This window comes from Ixodes scapularis, unplaced genomic scaffold (assembly GCF_016920785.2).
Source record: "Ixodes scapularis isolate PalLabHiFi unplaced genomic scaffold, ASM1692078v2 PGA_scaffold8__174_contigs__length_109621045, whole genome shotgun sequence".
NCBI classification, from domain to species: domain Eukaryota; kingdom Metazoa; phylum Arthropoda; class Arachnida; order Ixodida; family Ixodidae; genus Ixodes; species Ixodes scapularis.
The window spans coordinates 23,522,045-23,544,192 of NW_024609883.1; the positions used below are offsets into that span (position 1 = coordinate 23,522,045).

Below are 22,148 nucleotides of genomic sequence, written 5' to 3' on the forward strand. Positions count from 1 at the left end.
ACTTCGGTTTCTTACCAGAGCGCATCTTTGCACCTGCGGTCCAGCTGCCCAGTGACCGCAGTGCGAAGCCGCCCCCTCGCCTCCCTCGTAGGATGAAGGGAATCAAGGCGCATGTGTGTTGCGTGTCTATGCCCCTGGGGAACAGGACCGTGGGCGCAGAGATGAGCTCTGATAAGAAACTGAAACCTAGAAACTCGTCCAAATAAAGCTTTTTACAGAATGCATAAAACGCTACCCCTGAATTATATCCTTCTAAAAAAAACTTGATTTTGTGGTTTTCAATGACTCAGCAAGTTTCTAATTGAAATCATATTTTCATTTTCACTAATTAAAAAGTTGATTAACAAATTGTATTTAATTATCTGACTGATCGTTACGACTAGGTCCCTATACTACGTACGCCTGGCCGTATAACTCGCCTGCACAAACCGCATTAATATAGCTTTCACGACCTTTCTAAACATATATGTAAAGCTTAAAACTAAATCGCCCTGTACAACAGTGAAAAGGCGAAACCAACACGCTGGAGCCATATGGCTCCACCATGCTGGTATCGCCTTTTTGCTGGTATAGGATGTCCCATATTACGTTATGCATGCATGGTTCCGTCCGCCTACATGGTTCCGCCTATATCCACTATGCTGGTATAGGATGTCCCATAATACGACACGCTTGTATGGTTCCGCCCACCTGTATCGTTCCGCCTTATTCCACTATACTGGAGCCGCCTTTTTCGCTTGTATAGGATGTCCCATATTACGGTTAGGCTTGTATGAGCCTTTTCCGTCATCTTTCCATCATCGAGATTTTCCAATAGGGATGCACGTTAAAGACACCGAGTTAACAGTTGTACAGCACTTTTTATAATCTTCAACGGGTAACAATGTCGCCCTACGAAACTCCTGCTTTCTAAAAAACTAACGACTAATTCTGAATGCCCCGTTACATTGCGCTTTAATGTGCAATGTAACGGGGCATTTTTTCTACATCTTTGATTATGCAGTTCTTACTTATAAAACAGACTATAATTGTCGGACTACTGGAAAATAGTATATAACTAATAAAATGGCACGTGAACGCAAGAGACAAAAAAAAATAACAACGACAACAACAAAAACATACACATAGGCGCACTTAATAAAAATAATTCAAATAATAAAAGTGATTATAATTGTGTTTTCAAAAGTTTCAGCGCACCAAAAAGGCTATAAAACAAGCTCGATGCATTGGATGGTGCGCTTGTTCACTGGAAGTGTAGTTCAGGGCAGTATGCTCACACTTTTATGCTGCGCTTCGCTCACACAATAAAATAAAATACTCTGCTGGTAATGTATTTAGTGAAACAAAGCTACCTTCTGCATATGTACAAGGCCCTCAGTTTTCGCGTGATTACACGGGCGCTTGTTTATCATTATTGTTTTCGTTTCCCACTGCGATTCATTTCGTGCTTTTTGTGTGATACATGCATTAGATACCAAGGTAATCCAGGAGCATTCTATTTAGCGGATTGTAAAAAAAAAAACTTGACACGGGTGCCACAATCAATACAAAATATTTTATAAGCTTCACATGTGACCGCTGCCTGAGTAAACGTTGTTTGTCAAAAACAATTGCGATTGTGTAAAATCACGTGGAAAAAACTCGTTCTAAGCACACGACCGTTAGCATGCAGTGAATACTCATAATCGGCGCCGAGATGATTATAGTCGGTTACAAGTCAAGAAGGTAGCGGCAAATGCCCCTCAAAGGGAATCAGATATCTCTCCGCCACCTTTGCATCCAATAGCGTCCCACCGTTTCCGTGACGTCGCGGACAACGCACGAGGATGGTTTTGCCTTTCTGTACATATTTGCTTTATCTTTCGACTTTGACTTAGCATTGTGGAAGCCACGAGAGGGAGATTAGAGTTCTCCCCCACCGACGGAAACAAATACGACTTTCGGGGATTAGCTTCCCCCCCGATGGATACAAAGGCTGCTTTCAGGGGCTCGGTTCCCTCTCCGATGAATACAAAGGTCGCTTGCTTAAAAAGTGGGATCGGAGACCAGAGGGAATCCATTGAAGCGGAACAAGGAGCGTTTCCAGTGAACTCTTCTTTCGACTGCGGAGAGATTTGAAACGGGCGCATCACACTTGTGGGAGGAGCTTCTCCTACCTTCTTGACTTGTAACCGACTATAGTAGCTGTCAGCGGGTGGAGGTTTTCTATCAACACAGAGTTAGAATGTTTCCTTCTTTCTGTTGTAAGCAAACAGGAGACAACTTACAGCAAATCTTAGGGTAATAAAGTACTATGAACATTCAAACATTACTGCCTGAGCAGTATAGACCTTTTTCGCATAACCTCAAACCAGCCAGTAACTGACGTACCCTCGACCTGGTGCATTTTTGGATTACCCGCTGACACAGGGTATGCAACCGCCAAGGGTATGGGTGAAAAGGCTTACAAACGGACGTCGTGCATGAGTTAGTTCCGAGTGCTTGCGGTAAAAAAAAAATCCTGTAATTTTTTTTTTTGTGACAGCCAGTACATTGCTTAAACTATGTGCAAAAGCTATCCACAGACCCAGAATCTTTGACTGGTCAGTCATGCATTTATCACTGGATTCGTATTAATATTAATTATTATAATTTATTGGTGTGAGTGAATTATTAACGTCGGCATTTTTTTTTATTATGACTCCCGCACCAGTCCTGCTTTGGGTTTACCAAACTCAACATCTAAACCTGAGTGTCATTTTTTGTGTTTTCCAGCCTCGTGGTTTTGGTCAAACTAAACACCCAGTTACCTAAATGAGACACCTGACCGCCCAACAAAATAGTTAATTTGTTTTGATATTTTAGGTAGTTAATTTCTCAAGCTAAAATTTTGGAAACCCATGTCTATCACGTCATCACGTTTTCCTGGAAATCCACGAAGAGCTAAATACATGGACGACAAAAGGGCCGGCCCGTCTTGTTGCCGCCCGCAGAGCCGAGAACGCAACGCTCGGTCACGGACTTCTAGAAGATTCGCGTTCATTCTTGCACCAGACTTAACTTTCGCCCTGATCTCTTGCTCTCGAAAGTGCCAGTTCATCCTCGCCCCGAGCACGTGACGCTCAAACTTTCTTTGTCGAACTTTCGAGATAGTGACGCACTGTAGATGAGCAGCTGCCCGCGACATTGTCGAGTCAGTTTCGCTCTCGCTCTCTGTTACGCTGCCGAATCGCCGCCTGGTTTCTGCTGCCGGACTCGACGCTCTTTCTTTACTATTTTTCGGGGCACAAGTTCACCGATAAAACCTTTATTTTTCAGTTCACTGTTCGTCGTCTTGTCACCTTCATTCGTGACAATATAAATCTGATCCCATTGAAATACGTGTAATTGGCCTCTGCCAATTACACATATTTCATTCTGAACCAATAGCGGCGCACGGGCAATTTTATATTTTTCAACGCGTCGGTGGTTTTGTTATGCATGTGTCTCGCCATTTGGCTAAGGACGATTGTCGCGTTTTGTTCTGCCCACATTTGCTGGAGACGTGAGCTCGGAGCGTAGGTAAAGGCCGGTTCTCACATGCAGCGAAGCGCTGATGTAGCGCTCCTCACGTGCCGTCAGCTACTTATCGTCTGCCATGAGCAACAGTTTTGACGGTGCGATACAAAGCTGGTGAACGCTCCCGTCAGCACGCGCTTAGCGCGAGGTTAGCGCTATGCTTGTAGCGCTCCGCTGCATGTGTGAACAGGCCTTAATTGGCCCCCTTACACGAGAACTGGCGCAGCCGTGCGCGTTCCAAAGAAAGCTCGTGCTGAGAAGAACAAGCCAGGGACCAGGGATGTCAAATTCAGGACATAGAAATATACCCCCCTGTATCGAAGCGCCACCACGTACGATTTCTCGCATTGATGTACAGGCCTGGAAGGCGGTCCCACCGCCATCTATTGGTTCAGAATCACACTAACCAAGGGTGGGGTTGCACCTTAAGGAACGAGCTCCAATTGGCTCTCGCGTGACGTAGCTCCAAAAACTGCCACCGGGGAAGCCCTCTCCACTGAGGCGCAGCGCACACAGCGACCCGGCCGCCGGTGAGATACAGCAGCTGGCCGCAGAGCCCACACGGGCTAATTCCAGAGAGGCTGGACGGCCAAGCTCAGCGCGACGCGAACACTTCACGAGAGCGAGCGCTCTGCGGCCGGCTGCTACCTCGGCAGTAGCGAAACGTGGCCGTCAACGCCAGCACTAAGCAGACGAACCAAGAAAGCGGAAGAACGACATTCATGCCTTCGCATTCAGAATTCGTAAGAAGCGCTTAGGAGCCCTCGAAATTGTTTTGCCGCCCATTTCGACCAGCGCTATAGTCAGTTACAGGTTAAGAAGGTAGCGGCAAATGCCCCTCAAAGGGAACCATATATCCCTCCGCCACCTCCGCATCCAATAGCGTCCCACCGTTTCCTTGACGTCGCGGCCAACGCGCGAGGAGGCTCTTGCCTTTCTGTACATATTTGCTTTATTTTTCTACTTTGACTTAGCATTGTGGAAGCCACGAGAGGGGGATTTGAGTTCTCCCCCACCGACGGAAACAAATACGACTTTCGGGGATTAGCTTCCCCCCCGATGGATACAAAGGCTGCTTTCAGGGGCTCGGTTCCCTCTCCGATGAATACAAAGGTCGCTTTCTTAAAAATTGGGATCGGAGGCAAGTTGGAATTCATTGAAGCGGAACAAGGAGCGTTTCCAGGGAACTCTTCTTTCGACTGCGGAGAGATTTGAAACGGGCGCATCACACTTGTGGGAGGAGCTTCTCCTACCTTCTTGACTTGTAACCGACTATAGTACTTGGTTAACTCTACATTTTGTTGCACCAACCAAGGCATACGCGCTCCGCACCGCACACCTGCAAGTTCAGATTCACCCCAGCATCCGCGTTGCCGCGCCGCGCGCATTGACTTCAACCCCGTGACGTCGCCTCCCACTCGCTTTTATCGTTCACTACTCTCCTCCTCTTTACGCGGCCCGCTTCTCTTTCCAATGTTTTGTCCACAGACTGACGCCCTTGGCTTTTCCCTGTCATGTGGGGGCTCTTTGCCTCTAGGTACTAAGCAACATAAAGTTACTATTGGCAGTCGAGGCTCGTACTCTTTAGTAAATATGTAAAACCGTTTTCTGATGACTCACGTTCCACCAAAGTGCAAAGCGAAAAACATAGCACACTGGAAAAACTTAAAAACGGATGATTGATTCTGAAAACTGAACTATTTATTAGTATAGGCAAAATCTTATCAGATGTAGTTAACATCGCCTAAGGCCAAAAGTATTTGGCCCTCACTTGATGTTTTATACATAACAGAACGACCGAGCTTGGGCTACATAGTGATCTCGAGCTCTGCTTTTAAGGGTCGGCTTGGACCAATTCATAATCAACGCTCTAACAGACACTTTACTCCCTATATGGATGTCAATGCTGCTGCTGTTTGAGACAGTTACGCGCAAAGGAAGTTCTAAGCGAATGAACACGATTTGATTTGTTTAGGTGGTGCTCCAGCAGGCCTCCTCCGGAATGTAAATTTCGTCCGAAACAAACGTTTTTGTGCGACTTCTAGACCTCAGCTATAAGGTACCTTGCTCTAAGTATAAACTTTATGAAAAATTCAAGACAGACTTGTTTTACGTATGCACCATACCAAACCTCGTGATTCTACCGACGTTTATTTGTGTAGGTGTGAAAATATTATTTACTTATCTAGAGACAACAGAAAACTAGTAGGCGAGCTTGTGCGAAACATTGTTTACGAAAACAAGATTCCTATATACGGTGGGTTGTTATAGATTAAAAATAGTGATCTACTTGGCAAAATAATATGATTAAGCATTATTAAATTTTTTTAGTTTTGTGAAAAAAACTGTGTTTATTTTTACGACCCTTTTATATTTTATAAATGAAATTATATGGAATTCAGCCAAACACTGTAATTGTAAGCTGCATTTTATATTATGCTGAATTTAAAATGCCATACCCCGTCACAGCTACACCGGATAATGCGCTGGCCAAGCGCAGTTGTGATTTAACATGCGAAGCGTTCTGCGCGTCCTTAATATTTGGTTAGGCTAATTTGATGGGATTGGAAAATTAGACCTAAGATTTGTCTCCAGCTACTGCAATTATCAGATGCTGAATCAAAACTTCAGAGAGCGCATGAGCAACTGTGATGAAGGGCGAAATTACAAACCAATTGTAATCGGTTCCCGCTTGATAAATTCTTTTTGAACCGAGACTTGGCTAAATCATAACCAAACCGTAAAAATATGAGCCACTGAACCCAAACCGGTATAAAAGTGGAATCATTCAACCCTAAAGCCAAAGGTTAAAATTTTGTATACAACTTACCTCAAAATTTCTTGCTTCAAGGAACTTGGTAGGGTCGTATACAATTTTGGATACGATGAATGCTAGAATTTGGTTTCCTTATATATATTGTGTTGCTTTCACGTCACCAGTGCCTGGCCTTCGATACGACATACACGTTAGAATTTCCTCTTTCGCATGTCTCGTCCCTCTCTCTCTCTCTCACTTACGTCACCAGTCACGAAAACAAAATAGTTTGAATAAAATGTTTCAGAACAAAGGAAACATAAAGAAACAAAGGAAACGAAGTGGAAAACTTTGGCATCTACGTGTGTCTGGCACTGATGCAGAATTTCAGCAACGTTGTCTTCCACATAAAAAAAAAAAAGAAACGAATGCTGAGAAGAAATAATTGATGGAGTTCTAGCGGTCCTTGCATTTCGCAATGTGTTTTTTAAGGACAGATTTGAGGCAAATTATTTTGCAAAGGAATTGTAGCCTTCCTACTCGGTGAGACAACCCTTCCATCGATTGTGCGCGGGTGCATGGACTGCCAACCCCGTTCTTGGTTTCTGCATTGTTAAACTTATTCATTGTATCAGTACAAAACCTGTTGCAAAAATATTGATAATGTGAAAAGAAGAGATATTTGTTTTTAAGTGACCGTAGGAATTGTTTGCCACCTGCACAACCCCAGAATACTGAGACACGCGACAGCGGCAACTTGCGCCACCCATCGCCCGTTGCATGAGAGCCAGAGTTTAAAATTGGCGATGCAACGATTTTCGTACTTTGGGAAATAGCGCTAAGAACGGATCCCTGACGTTAACGACCTGTGAAACACCCGTTCATTTTTTAGCACACGCAATTGAAGTCGCAAAAAAAATGAACACGAGCAGCGTTCATCCTCTCAGCCCGGAGCCAGAACAAGCGGCCACGTGATCTGGAGCCGATTATATGCCGCCAACGTTGATCATAGCCACGCGCGGGGTTGGCAAGGCGCACGACAGGCGCTGAGTTTCAGACATTGTAGTGGTTCTGCTATTGTCGCCATTGCAGCGATTGGACACGGGCCACTACTCGAAGGCTTCTCGAGCTATCGATTTCACGAGACCATATCGATCGTTCACGCAGTGCACGGGTTCAATCTATGAGGTGCATTAAAATATCGTCACTGGAGGACGGTGCGATCCCCCAGTTACGTCGTCAAGTTTCGCAAAGGAGAGTTTGAATGAAAATGCTTGCTTTTTTCCTTGAAATTACACCGCAAGAAAGAAGTTTCTTGGCCAGTGGCGTTTCGTGAGAGCATCCTTAAGTCCAAGAAATATGCGAGTAAGCTCGTGAAAGTTGGAAAACATTCCCATTAAATATTGTTGCACCGACCATTTAACTCAATAGGCAAAAACATTTTTTTTTATAACAAAACGGCGCTTTTAATAGCTCGCTTGGACGTCGGAAGCTGGAAATATTACTGACGTTTTACAGAACTTCAATGTAATCGCACCAATATATTTACTTCCTGGAATACTAATCAAGATCCCACAGACCACACCTAAAACGAACGCAGACGTCAAGCCTCTAAAAGAAAAAGTGAACACTTTACAAAACTAAAGATATGTGCAGTTGTTCTAAATCTAATATCTTCAGCTTATTCCCAGAAAGCATTCCGGAATTTGTATTTATTGTTGATTTCTTCACGTATTAAGTTCCTTCTAACGACAGTTCGCAAAAAAAGAAACGAAAATGTTTTTCCTAAGCAGGGATTTCTGTCTCAAAGCCCTCCACAGCGCTGCAAATATTTCATGAGACAGAATACGCACTCCGGACATTCAGTCTCTTGATTTGAAGGTAAACTTTCTCACAGATTTCAGGGGTCAAAAATTGCACTTCTTTGACATGCTGACATGCATTATGGAAGGTGTCTTTGGGGACCTATCTTTCGCCATAAAATTCTTCCCTGTGTCTGGTTATTATAATATTAATTCTCCAGGTCGTTATTTTTTTTAAGGTTTGAAATGGGAATTTAGATTTGCGCGAATGCGCAAATCTAAATTCCCATTTAGGTTTGCGCGTTCCAGTATGTAAGACAAGGGCGATTTTTCCACAAGGGAAAAAACGCCCTTGTCTTACATAAAGTGCTGAAGCCGGTTGATAACCCTGTGCTCAAGGAGCTTGCCCAGACCCGACGTCAGGGATATGGGTTGGAGGTTCTCCAGGCTTGGGGCCTTGCGGGCGTTGGGGATCAGCGCTATCTCCGCGTGCTTGCAGTCGGCCAGGATCTTGCCCGACTCCCACGCACCGTAGAAATGAGTCGTCAGAGTGGACAGGGATGCGTCGTCCAGGTTCCTTTTTCTAATTATTTATAAATTTTAATTATTTACAAAACTTACAGATGTGTTCTTCGGCTGCAAAGGACCACAAAAAATTAAATAATATACTCAAACACGTAACAAAACCTTTTTTTTTTAATCATTGAAACTCTCAAAGCGCTTATCAGAATGCCCCAGAAGCCGATGGCCATTGCATCAACGATGGCTACTCTCACCGCAGCTATGGCCTCCACGATATGCGGGAACAGACGCTGAGATCTTTATAAAGTCAGCTGCAACCCTTCAACATTCCCCGTCCTACAATATTTGATGCTACAATTCTGTGTGAATATCTCCTCCTGCTTTCCGAAACAGTAAATGAGTCGCTATAACTGGCCGTCGGCGATACAGCAGACGCCGCCATCTTGTTATCGCGCCCCCCCTGATGTGCCCCTGGCGCACCCCAGCATGGCAGAAACGGTACGCGACGCCAACATTGCTCAAAATGGCAGCGTACAGGAGCCTTTTTTGCAAACTGTATAGCCACCAAAACAATTAAGCTGAAATTACGTTTCTGCACAATGTCATTTGAGTTGCTGTGTGCAGCTATTAAATTACATTTGCACTGAATGTCACTTTGCATAAACGGCGTTCTAGGTAACCGTCTCACAGAAGTATACAAGTTACAAAAATTAAAATTAGTTGCGGATATAGTTACCTACCTTGTATTGCAACTTATAAAGAATTTAGGTAGAGAAAATCTAAACTATCGTGGTAACTTAGTTAGTGTCAATTAGTCATTTCAGAGCTACAACCCTGAATAATTGTAATCTGCCTATCTTCGGCAGGTACGTTTGTTCTCGCTGGCGGCAAACATTTTCAACCGGCCAGCGCGAATTGATTTTTTTGTTTTTGTTTTTAGGGGCGAAGCTCCTTAGGGGAAAACCATGTCCGTATGTCCGTCCGATGTCCGGCGTCGGGTGCTCGTGCTCTCGAGCACGTGAGCACGCGCTCCTGGGCTCGTATAGGGCAAAAAAAGACAACCGCATCTCCACGTGGCGAATGATGTTGATTTGGGCGAGGCTCTGGTGGTGCTTGTTTGCGTAGACAGTGAGCCGCAATATGTCGAGCCTTTCGTTCGTTTTCATCCATGTCAGAAAGAGAACGTGTGGTAGGGAACGTGGTTATCTACGGATTTGAGCATTTGAACGCAGCGTGACATGGACGAAAACGAACGAAAGGCTCGGCATATTGCGGCTCAGCGTCTACGCAGAGAAGCACCACCAGAGCCTCGCCCCAATCAACGCCATTCACCACGTGGAGATGCGGTTGTTTTTTTTCTTTTTCATTTTCTCATTTCAACATTTCTGAGACCTTACTTGACAAAGAACTGCGAAAACGCTTAGCAAAAGAGATAACGAGACGCGCTTACTCGGCCTAGGCACGTGTACACAATAGATTTCGGAGTTCTGGCACCTAACAGGAGTGCTACAATGCATTCTTAACATTTGTTGCCTGGGTAGCTTGTGGCCAATCTGTTCGACGAAAGGAACAAGCGGTGTCAGCGCCGCCTATTGTTTCTACAACTTTTTTTTTTCAGATGGGAAAAAAAAAAAAGATTCCTTGAATTCAGAATAAACGCACGACATTCAGCACAGAGTTTGCTTCTTTTTTTTTTTTCCGTGATACTTTATATTTCCCGAAGGAAAAATCCATCAATGTAACGCTGTTTGGCAGTCAATGTTTTCTAGTGGACCGCTGACTGTGGCTGACTGTACGTCAAGCATGTCTGATTGGACAACAAGTTACTCTGACCGACAGTCAAACTCCAGTCAGACCCCGCTTGTCGGCTTTCTGATGGTTTCCTGGTGGCAGTCGGCCGCCGCGAAATGCCATCAGGATGTCCTGGTGGTGATTCTGACTGTACATCGATTGTTTCTGACTGTACGTCAGAAAGCTTTGACGTGCAGACAGAAGTACGGTCAAAGGACGTAAAGTTCGTTCGGATACCACTATTTCGTCAAATCTATGAATACGCAAAGTAATGTATGCACGAGAAAACGATTTCGGGACGTGAGCCCATAAAACCGCTCACGTTAGAGATGTGACACGCAACCGACCGACAACCTTGATCAGAAGCCCGCCGAAGCCGCCGAAGCGTCGAACACAAGGAGGTTATAATGGGCAGGAGGTGGCGTCCCTATCCGCAATGCATGGAGCGAAGTGTAACGGAAGTAGGCGTGGCCACGAGCCGCAACGAACATTTCTTGACCAATGGGAAGCCTAGTGAGTGGGCGCCGCCATTAATTTCGGTGCAAACAACCGCGTTGCCATGACATTTCCGTGGCAACGCGACTGTGTGCACCGAAAGTAATGGCGGGACCCACTGTTATCTAAACGGCAGACTTTTAGACCGGTATGGCCGGAATTGGATGAGATTATTATAAACGAACGCCTGGTTGCCCAGCAGAAAGTGACTAGAATTGAGACGCTCTAGACGACGCACCGTGAAGGACTTGGCGGTGCGCAACGCATTTTTTTAATAAACAGCAGCAGCAGATCGCACGAGCGCGCATGGAAGCCAGGAGCGCATAGAACAACCGGCTCGCGCTTCCAGTTCTGACTTCGCTCGCACATAATGTGGAACTAAGTACAAACACTCACGCAGCAAAGCATTTGCATCGTGGACGCCCACGGCGGACGCCGACCGCATCGAAAGCTAGCCTCGTGAAGCACACGCCGGAGCAGATTAAGGGGTATTCACACGAGGGAGAAATCCCGGGGATTTCTCCCCGACACGCGCGCATCACGAGATGAAAACGCGAGGCTTTTGCACTCGCAAAGCCTGACGTTTTCGTCGTGGGATGCGCGTGCCGGGGAGAAATCCCCGGGATTTCTCCCTCGTGTGAATAACCCTTTAGGAAGCAGACGAACCGCCGGTGCGCTACCCCACGGCCTCGGAACGGGTGCGCAAGGCAGTCTGGGATTGAACGCCTCTTCCGGCTTCACTCAGGCTGACGTCATGCCGGGTCCTGTCTGTTTAAACGTCCTTGGTCGAACACGACACGACGACACCACGACACTTCGCACTTCGCTTCGCCCATGTGGGCTTCGCCGAGCTTCCATGAACGATCGCTCTCGACTCGTTTTGTTTGCCCGCTTTCTCCAACCTGTCGATCCTGCCCGGGCTCTACAATGTCTTACGTTTTAGTAGAATTTCTACTCGACAAGACCCAGCCTGTTGTGAGTTCCGACAATGTAAGGCACTTTAGAGGTGTAGTTGAAGACGACAAGGTGTACTACTGGGCCGGAGACGCTCCAACGAAAGGAGGAGTCTACGGCGCGAAACTACTGTGCATGGCAGGTGAGTAGAACTGAAGTACGGCGATTGATGTACGATTGCTTGGTTTAACTGCATATGCAGCCGAAGCACTTTTTAGAGCGATGCACTCATTGTCGGAACCTCTCGCTGCAATACTGAAATGCTCTTGACTCGGTCCGAGAGGTTTAGGCAAGAAAGTTTATATCTTTCTATCAGGTGTGCACGGTAAAAACGTTCGGTAAAAAAACGTAGAGCTTCTCATTAAAAGCTACGGAGAAGCATCCGTAATCTGAAATACGATTGACTTGTCCGTAAATCTAAAGTTACGATTCTTTAAACAACTAAAATTGTTTGCGACAAGCTGGAAGTTGTTTTATTTGGTTTAGGCTTATAGACAACGGTTCTCACATTTTAAAGAATCATTTATTGCACTGTCAATCAACTAATGATAAACGTTCCGAAACGAGGTGGCGCTAGTTACCGCTCAATTGAAAAGCACGAGGTGAGATTTTTGTCTAGTTTAATCACACTGCCGCTATCTCTTCATCTACCCATCTCCGCTCGGTCGTTTTGCTGCCGTTACCGTACCGTTACGGCCGTTACTGCCGCGCTTGTTTTGTCGAGGGACAGAGGTGCTTGGTGGTTTTTGTGCGAGCTTTCCTTGTTGTTATCAAAACGGTGAGTTTGTTCTGCTCTTTTTATTAACATTGATTGGGGACTGTCATATATACTTTCGTATTTTTGACACTTCTTTCCTCGAAAGAAACGAAACCACGGATTTGCGTCGCTTGAAACTTTCGGGTTCAATGACTGTCGCTGCTATCTCAGTTCGTGTTTGACGTTCTTCTCAGTTGAAAGCTCAAGTCGGGTGCTCGTTTGAACCTTGTGTCATGTCGTGAGCTCGCTGGGACGCGCGGTTCGTCGTTAGTAGCGATTGGGAGGCTATTCGCGCGTGCTGGCTCGCAAGAGTTGCAGTAAAGCACGTGACAACCCATCGTTTGAGTGCGTGAGTGCGCTTTACGAGTTTCGCATCGTTGTTCGCGCTTCCTGTAGCCTTCTCATTTCGCCGAGGGTCCATATCGTTTCGTCGAAATTCGTTTCACGGCAGTACGTTTCGTGGACAACTTTTTATGGACACGTTTCGTCGACACGAACGTTTCATCGACACTCGCTACGCGAATTGCATGCTGCAGTGACGTTTCGCCACTCGTGTATCACTGAAGGGCGCGTAAACCCACACCCCCGCCTGCGTTCACACCACTTCGCGGCGACAGTCTGCGGCTGCTCGTTACAAAAATGTTAACCCACCTAACCGACCCGTACAGGTCGCTTCGCGGCGACAGTCTCATGCAGCTTACCCCCCCCCCCCCCCCCCCCGAAAAAGAAAGAAAAAAAGAAGGTTAATTCGAGCTGTCGATGAAACGATCTGTCCAGGAAACGTCGTTCGATGAACTGATTCCCCATTGGTGTATCACCACTGCGTACTTCACGTTCACTGGTTGGTTAGCAGTCATAATGCAGCCGATGAATTTCTCATTTCTCAGAATGCACTTGTGTCACTGTACGCTGATTCCCCCCAACCAGATGGTCTAAGATCATCGTATTGATATTAATTTTTATGCTCATAATATTCTATGTGTATATTAAAGGAATATACCTCCGCTCAATACTTGCACGGCGCCACTCAGGAGGGCGCGTAATACCACTGTTCCACGGACTGCAAAATTGTGTGCATTAATCTTGGCTCCTCAGTCAGACTGTTTGTAAGGAACATAGCCACGGTTCCTGCAGTTTCAAATTGTCTGAGATGCAAGCTCATATTTTTTTCAGGAGGCGTCTTCAACGACAATTGCTTCCTTGTCACCGAGCATTGGCCAATGTTTAAAGAGCCTATGCCATTCTTGAAGGCGGTATGCGTCTTGTTTGGAGCTTTTTACGTGTTGAATTTACCTATTCAATGGAAGCCTTGGCCACTCTCGAGTTTATGCAAATGTGAGAAAATCTTAAAATGTGTCAAGTCCACAGGATGTGTCATAGAATGACATAATCTAGATTACCCTATCATTATCGTGCCGTAGTGCCCTTTTTCACAACTCGCCTAAACATTTGAGCTGTACTAATTTATAAAGAATTACGCTGCTGCATATTTATAATGAATTGATAACGTGGGAACACTGGTTGTCATTAGGCTGTAACTTTCAAGGCAGGGAAGCATGGTTATCTTGTATAGACCAGCACGTTGCACTGACGTCGCACAGCTGCGGTGGCGCTGTCGGCGGCACAGCGCAGACGCTTCACTTTACGCGAATTTGGTTTTTGCGCACGCACAGTGCTCACACCTGGTCTGGCCAACGCGGGCTTGCTTATAAACAGGGTGTCGGTCTATAGAATGTGTGCTTGTTCAGCAGTCATTCAGGTTTAACATGTTCCAACACTACCATAGTGTGACTTGATAGTAGAAAATAAATGGCTTCACCTTCACCAGGCTGAGTATGCTTGAAGCAGGCATGGCATTAATGTTAGATGATGCAATATATCCTCCTAGACCAATCTTCCAAATCAACCTGGAGAAGGGCTTGAAGAAAATGGGAGCAGTGAAGCGAACGATGGCCCAGCTCAAGATTTTAGCGATGCTAAAGGGCTTCAAATGAAGTCTCCACAGAAATCCCTTGAACCTGTATGTTTTTTATGGTAAGTGCAAATTTGAATTCCTAGACATCTAGCATGTACCTAAGAGGAAGACAACTCTAATGTGACTGATGCCAATCTTTTGAGAAGCATAACAAAGGGCTTTGTGAGTATTCAGAACTTTCAAATATCGAAGCGAATGATGTCATATTTTGTTTATACTTTTATCGGATAGGACGGTTCGGCAGTTGTACGAATTTTCAATCTGAGAATGCTCCAGGACACACCATCGTAAAAAAGCAACTGAAACGACTCACAAAAGCCCACACAGAAGTCTGGGAACTGTATGCAAATAAAACTTATTTCAACTCGATTATTTAAAACGGGAAGGCATCCTGTAATTGTAACCACAGATGGTTGATCTGTAAAATGTTTGAGCCCCCAGAGCCAATACATGATTTGCTGCGGTATGCTGCTGTGAACCGGTGATGCATGCACGCAGTGCGAGTGCTACAGTGTCAAGGCAGATGTGGGCGACATGATATGGTATTCATATCCCGTGTTATTAGGAGTCTGCGTCTGTTTAATTACAGCAACCGGCATCCTGCCACTTTACAAATTATCTCCTTGCAACTTTTTTGCCCCTTGCTCTCGCACAAAATAATTATTCGTTTGATATTTAAATGTATTATTATTAGAGGGGGGGTGCAACGATTTTATGATTAAGAGAATTTGCATCTCGTCATTTTTATGTTGTTTATCACGTCCCGGAGGATACAGAAAACATCTCCTTCATTAAGAATGTTGCGATTCCGCTGCATAATCGCAAAACAAAAGCCAAGCTTTTTCCCCCACCTGCAGCCGCAAGTGGCAGCCGAAGGAACTACGGCTAGAAGATTACGTGCCCTCGCTCGGCTCCAAGCTGCAGCATAACGCCCGCTAATGTCAGCAGAGAGAGGGAGAGGAAGCGTCCTCCGAGATAGCACACGGGAACCTACACGGCACTCCGAATGACGTCACTAGGAGTGCGACCAGGTGTGAACCTGAAGACTGGGAGTGAGTTGAGGGGTGCCCGAAATGCCAATAGCTGTCTTTTTTTTTAACACAACAACTAGGACGCGCAGGCGAAATCGGTTTCCTGTTCTTTACTCCAGAAGTGTCTGAGAGCAACCTCCACAAATTTTTGACCGAAGTCCGGAAATCGTTGCACCCCCCTTTAAATAGTAACTTTTAAGCTTTGAACTAAGTGAAGCCTCATGGTTCTTTTTGTTTTATAGAGGTTTTTCAAAGCACAAGTCGGCCGGTCTGCCAGCCACCTGCAGCCATGCTTGCACTGCATGATTACTTAGCATGTCCAGTGCCAACTGCTATTTAAGCTGCTCTAACCTGATTAAATTGACAGTCTGACAATCTTGTGTCTTGTTTTTAAGAAAATACAGTGTGCACCTCAAGACGTCGAGCTATGTTTGACGACTTAACCATTGGAACCAGTTGAATTACGGAGTCAACTTCGCTTTTGTATTTTTTTTATGGAAAGTCTCCAGTCTGAGTTCTTACAGAATGAGCATGTCCCTGAGGGGGAGGCAACGCTGATATAGGTGATGTCCCTTTTTCGACAACTGTTGTAGCAATATCAGCCACATCTAACATGTTGCCCCTAAAGCCCCAGTTTGAACATGTATCAAACCTTTTTCTAATGCATATTTTAGCAGATTATGAGTTAACATCAAAAAGGAACTGCATGGTTTATTCTTGTTTTGTAGAGGTTTTTCAGGGCACAAGTTGGCTGATCTTTTGCAGCCTCCTGCAGCCATGCTTGGACTGCAGGGTTACTTTGCATGTCCAGTGCCAACTGCGGTTTAAGCTACTCTCACTTGCTTTAACTGGCATTCTGACAGTCTTGTGTATGTCTGGTTTTTCAGAAGATACGAAATGTCGAGCAACGTTTTATGATTTAACTATTTGAACAAGTCAAATTACGGAGTCAACTTCGCTGGTGTATTTTCATGGTAAGTAAAAAGTGAGTTATTACAGATCGAGCACGACTCTGAGGGGGAGACAACGCTGATCCAGCTGGTGTCACTTCCGAAAAGTTTTGTAGTAGTGTCCGTCGCATGTAACAATGTTTTGACCCCAACTGGTGTTACTATTCACTATAGCTAGATTCAAACCTAATATGCTAAATTCATTTGAATATAGTTACTATAGCTAAATTCAAACATACTAGGTCACCTGCTGCTGGCTAGAGCCACTCGATATGGCAGCGTAGCTGCCAGAGTAGCGCCACGCTTTTCCCTGTGCCGCCTCTCACCGTGATTGGTCACACGCGGTACCATAGCAACGAGCTGAGCTGGCTCGGTTTCCTTAGCAACCGAGTGACTACTTGTCACGTGACCTCGCAAAAGCCGTGATGTCACCGGTAAGATGGCAGCGCCCAGAGCTGGTGGATACGAGTTTATTCGGTGCGCGGTAGTCGTAATGTGCCGCTGCTTGCCGACGATTTCGGACTTCTTCGTGCTCTCTGACGCAGGTATAACGTGAAGATCTGGAAGAATCTGACTTTATACCTTTTCTGTGCAAGATCGGTCTGGATATTAGCACCTGTGCAACAGCATCAGTCATATCGCCGTAGTGGTGCTCGTATTATTGGATGTGTTCGAGGATCGATAAGACATTTTGCATGGAATTTTTGCATTCTCTTAGCTTTATTTGAACGTTGGAGTGTCTAAGAATCGACGCGAAATCTATGCGTCGCGTGTTGGGCCTTGGGGAATTTGTTTTTGCCCCAAGTAACCGCATGATCACAAACTTTTAGAGAGGAAGCTCCTGCGATGTTTTACGTTTTGTACTAGTCAATCAGGGGACCTGGATTCAATCCCCACCCCGGCCCGTTTCGATCTGGATGAGCACTGTTCCGGCCTGCGGTTGTGTATCACTACTGCGTGGTGCACGTTAAAGACCTATAGACCCCAGGCTAGCGGTTATACTGCCTTGGCTAAATTGCTCATCCACAGCGAGTGACTCGTATCAACTTTGAAATGGCTGACCAACTACACTCTGCATAAATATTCACACAACTTCCAAGCATACGAATCAACGATTTTACGATATTCGCAACGCAAGTTCGTCTGCATCTTTTTGCAGGGGTTGTGGTGACGTCAGAACGCCGAGCTCTGATTGGTTCTGAATAAAGTATACTGGGTAGGCCTCAAGGCAGCTTGGTTTTAGGTCTACCCACTATCCTTCAATCGGAGCCACTCAGATCTCGGCGTTCTGACGTAACCACAACCCCTGCAAAAAGAAGCAGACGAACTTACGCTCCACATAGTTTTTAGGATAAAATTTTCGCATTTTTTCTAGCTTCCTGTGAAAGTCTGAATTCCTGAGAATCATAACGAAAGGTATACGGCGCGTGTAGGGAATAGGGAAAATTGTTTCAGCTCTGGGTCACCGAATAATCACAGCATTTTTTTTTTGCGAGGAAGCTCCTCCGACCTTTAACCTTTTTTACTAATCGCCAATTTTACGAATTGACAGTTCTGAAGATTTTTGTATAACTTGCTTTTGTCGCAATACCTTGCATTTGATCGCAGTGTTTTTTTGGTTTGTTTTTCAAGTGAAAAACTGGCGTTTGCTCAGGTGACGTATATGAAATGACCTGCTATATAACAATGCATCAACACATACTATCAAACTATGATGCTCAGAAGTGTGTTCGTCTTTGTAATTAACAAGTTACAGACGTATTTATTTCTCACGAGTGTAATATTTATTTTCGGTAGCTGGGCCCGTTTTGTTGTCCTCAATGTCAGTGTGCTTGGTTCCAAATATCCTCTTTACAATGCCTACAAAGGCCAAAATGACGTCAGCCGACCCCAACTCACGCATTGGACACGAAAACTGCGTCGCTCGGATGTATGCGCTCGTCAGCAATCAATTGGTCCATGGATTTTTGAATTCGCTTTCCTGGCCAATGAGTGTCCTGACAAAACTTATCATCACTTGCGAATGCCAAGTTCTACGGTGTGCTTAAAAAGCACGGTGAAAGCTTGGGGTCATCGCACCGGTGCCCTAGCATGTCACGACTGCGTGATTTCACAGTTCTCTTTTGAGTTGAGGATTACAGGTAAGGAAGAAGAAGTTTTAAAATAATTTCGTGGCTCTTTAACACGGATATGTGTGCTACACCAGATAAAAATATTGACATTTGCATGCCGGTAAACTTCCGAACGACCATTTGGCCTGTCGGCAAGAACACCTCATATTCGACGTCCGTCTCTTTTGATGGCGTCAACAATTCCCAAGAGACCACGATGCCGTCCTTCTTGGTTGAACCCCGTTGACATCGCTCCTCACCAGTCGGTGAGAAAATCTCATCTTGAAGGGATGATCGGGTCTTGAAGAAGTATGATGCTAAACATATACTCGCTCACTATGGGGCAGTCGAGCAGCAGTCACGTCCCGAGCCAATCGTCCTGTTGTGGCCGGCGTAATCGGATTTTGTTTCATCGGAGCGAAGTCCGAAAGTACTAGGTCGGTACGTTCGTCCCACGAAGCCGCGCCATCCCGGCGGCGCGGAAAACCACTCGCCTTGTCCGTGCACGCTGCAAATCGTCTCATTTCACAGAAGAAACAGGCACCGTTCCTCTTCCAGGGGCCCGTGCTGTGACCTAAAAGATGCAAAGCGTGCTGTGACCTAAAAGACCTAAAAGATGCAAAGCGTCTTTTAGGTCTTTTACCACTTTTCAAGTAACGAATGGAGATATCAACTAGATAAAGGTTGCCGCCCGGCGTCGCTAGCAGTACGGTTACCATAGAAACCTCCCAGGCCCAAAATGGAGATCACTATAGGCGCTTCTGACGTCGTGTATCTAGATAATTTTGCGTCGTGTCGCTACTCTGGCAGCTACGCTGCCATATAGAGTGGCTCTACTGCTGGCTTTTTGTAGCCGATGAACTTGCCACGTTTGAATCGCAGGTAGTATTAAGTAGTGACACGTTGCAAGCAACATATTGATGTAACAATTGTTTTCTTGGTAACACTAACTGTCACACACTAAGTTTGTGGGGAGTAAGTTCTGTATCACGTTATTTTTACTGAATAAAAAAGTAGCAGTGTTCTTTTGGAGTTAATTTTCTAATTACAGTTACATTGAGGAGCATGATGTGATGCATACCTTATATCTAGATTGTCATGGACAGACAATGACCAAAAAGATTATGCACTTCGGATTATGGATGACAAGTGCCAATGACAAAGCGCAGCTGGCAATGCAGAGAAAACACTGAAAACAGATAAACAAGGAGAATATTTTTTCTCAACTCCCTCCAAAAGTTGTGCTTACAGTGAGGAGCAGTGGTGGAGAAAGGTAACCTTAGAGGCAATGGCTTTGTATATTGTTGTGGTTTTAACCAGGAACAAATCCTTGTGCATGCAAGCCATTCCCCCGAGTGTGCCAGTTGAAAGCTTGTTCAGTGATGGAAATGGATGTGCTTGCCTTCAGTAATGTAAAACTTTTGGATGAAAATTTAGAAAAGCAACTGCTGCTTCAGTATAAGATGTAATAACGCTGATACCGGCACTTTGTGCAAAAAACCTGAGCATAGCCGGTTCCTAGTTTTCCTTGTTTATTTGTTTAATAAAAGAAGTAAAGTAAGATAATGGAATTACCTCTTAGGAGTAACCAATATAGGCTACGTTTTTCTTAACTAGCTTAATTAGGTAGTCTTTTTATATAAATTATCTTGCCCAAGGCGACAAATATTGTAAGGGTCCTCTAATTGCATAATTTTTTCGCTTAGTTTATGTCGATGCCTACAAGGTCTTGCTCTAAGATTTGAAATCTGTTTTCTTGTATATTCTAACACATTATAAGGTAACCTTTAAGTAAAGGGAACTGCATGGTTCTTAAGTCTTGTTTGTAGGAATTTCTTGGAGCACAAGTCAGCTGATTTCTGGCAGTCTCCTGTGGCCATTGTATTGCAGGATTACCTTGGATAGTTATAGCCAGCTACGATTTAAGCAACTCTCATTTGTATAGATTGTCATTCGTGTTTGTCTTTTTTTTTCAGGAACTACATTTGGAATTGTACAACGTGGAGCAGTTTTTGACGATTGGTCACTTTGAAAAAGTCATTTTGTGGAGTTGGCTGCACATGTTTTTTTCTGGCAAGTAAATAGTTCAGTTTTTAAAATCTAGCATGGTCTGAGAGAAAAGCAAACTTGATGTGACGGACAGCACCCTTCTGAAAACTGTTTAAACAATATTGATCGCATCTAATCAGGGTTTTTCTCACAGTGGGTGGCAGTGGTTTTGCTGCCCACTAGTTCTGCTAGCTGCCCAATTCTTTGAAAAATGTCTTGTGGCCTTCATGTCTTGGCACAGAAATCGCTGTGCTCGGCGGACTTCTGTGCCAAGACATGCAGGTACAGGTCCCCACAACCCAAATTAATACGACTTGGTCGAGTTGCACGCAGAAGAAAGATGCAGCTGCTGCCTGTGTCCCCCTCCCCTCCACAGTCATAGTCGGATGCCTATTTGTCCACAATGTATGGAGAAAAATCTGTCTAACATTTATTCTATCCTAACTTGTACAGCTTCACTAGATCAAAGGCCACAGTTATTAAGAAGGCCTTCCACAAGATTGGCTTTTTCCTCATCTGCGCAGATCCGATATGGTCTCTATAAATTAATTTCATGCGGTTGGCTTCACATATTTATTTCTTGTAGATATAAAATAACTGGTGTAATGAAAGTTTCATGGTACCTTTTTTTTTAATGGGTTGCTCGTCTCGGCTTGACCTATTTTCACTTTATATTCGACAGCATTTGTGGGCGAACCTTTTTGTCACTTTTCACCAGTCGGTTGGTCTGTTTTATGGTTTGTGTGACCGATTTGACTCTAGCACAGGCAACGGCAGAGGCACATGATGACAGCTTGGTTTGTATGAGCGCTCACGCAGAGAGAAAGCTTTTTAAAACCGTGCATCTGACCCTATGCTTTTGTCAGCTCCAAATCCAACTTGTAAATTGGAGTATATGGCATGCAGGTACACCAAAATGCATCGTTCGCACACATCGGAACAGTCTCTCAGAGAAAATTATGAAGAAGGGTCCGCCTTTCAACGGGCGACAAAAGAAATGCGCAGCCAGAATGCGCTGACGAGGTGGCCAAGCAAGCTCCTTGAGTGGTAGGCACTTGGGGTAAAGGGAATGGCTAGATCACATTTTGGGGGTAATCAGGTGCACTAAGTGTGGAGCTTGCAAACAGACTTGCATGCCATATATAAATACTCTGTAAATTTTTACCACTCGCTCAAATCAAAAGCGTGTGCACAGGTGTGCTCAAACGTGGGTAGGATGGAGCTCCCAAATTGTAAGATTGGGGACTATGGACTAAGCTACTGCTTAGTCCCCAGTTTTTGACAGCAGTTTTAGTACACATGCACTCTTTCACCCACTCAGTTCTGCGAAAACCTTCAGGGATATCTAAAGAGAAAATCAAGTTTCTATGTTCACACACTCTAAGCATTCGAGGCTGACCACCTGATTCGACAACGAGA

The 22,148-nt window shown here is 45.0% G+C and overlaps 1 long non-coding RNA gene across 1 annotated transcript; it reads left to right on the forward strand.

Annotated features, from left to right (window-relative positions):
- The first annotated feature begins 14,599 nt into the window (after nucleotides 1–14,599).
- LOC121833505 lies at nucleotides 14,600–16,114 on the forward strand. The gene is made up of 2 exons (XR_006076736.1): nucleotides 14,600–14,647; nucleotides 16,015–16,114. It is a non-coding gene; the product is annotated as an uncharacterized LOC121833505 (long non-coding RNA).
- Nucleotides 16,115–22,148: the final 6,034 nt, after the last annotated feature.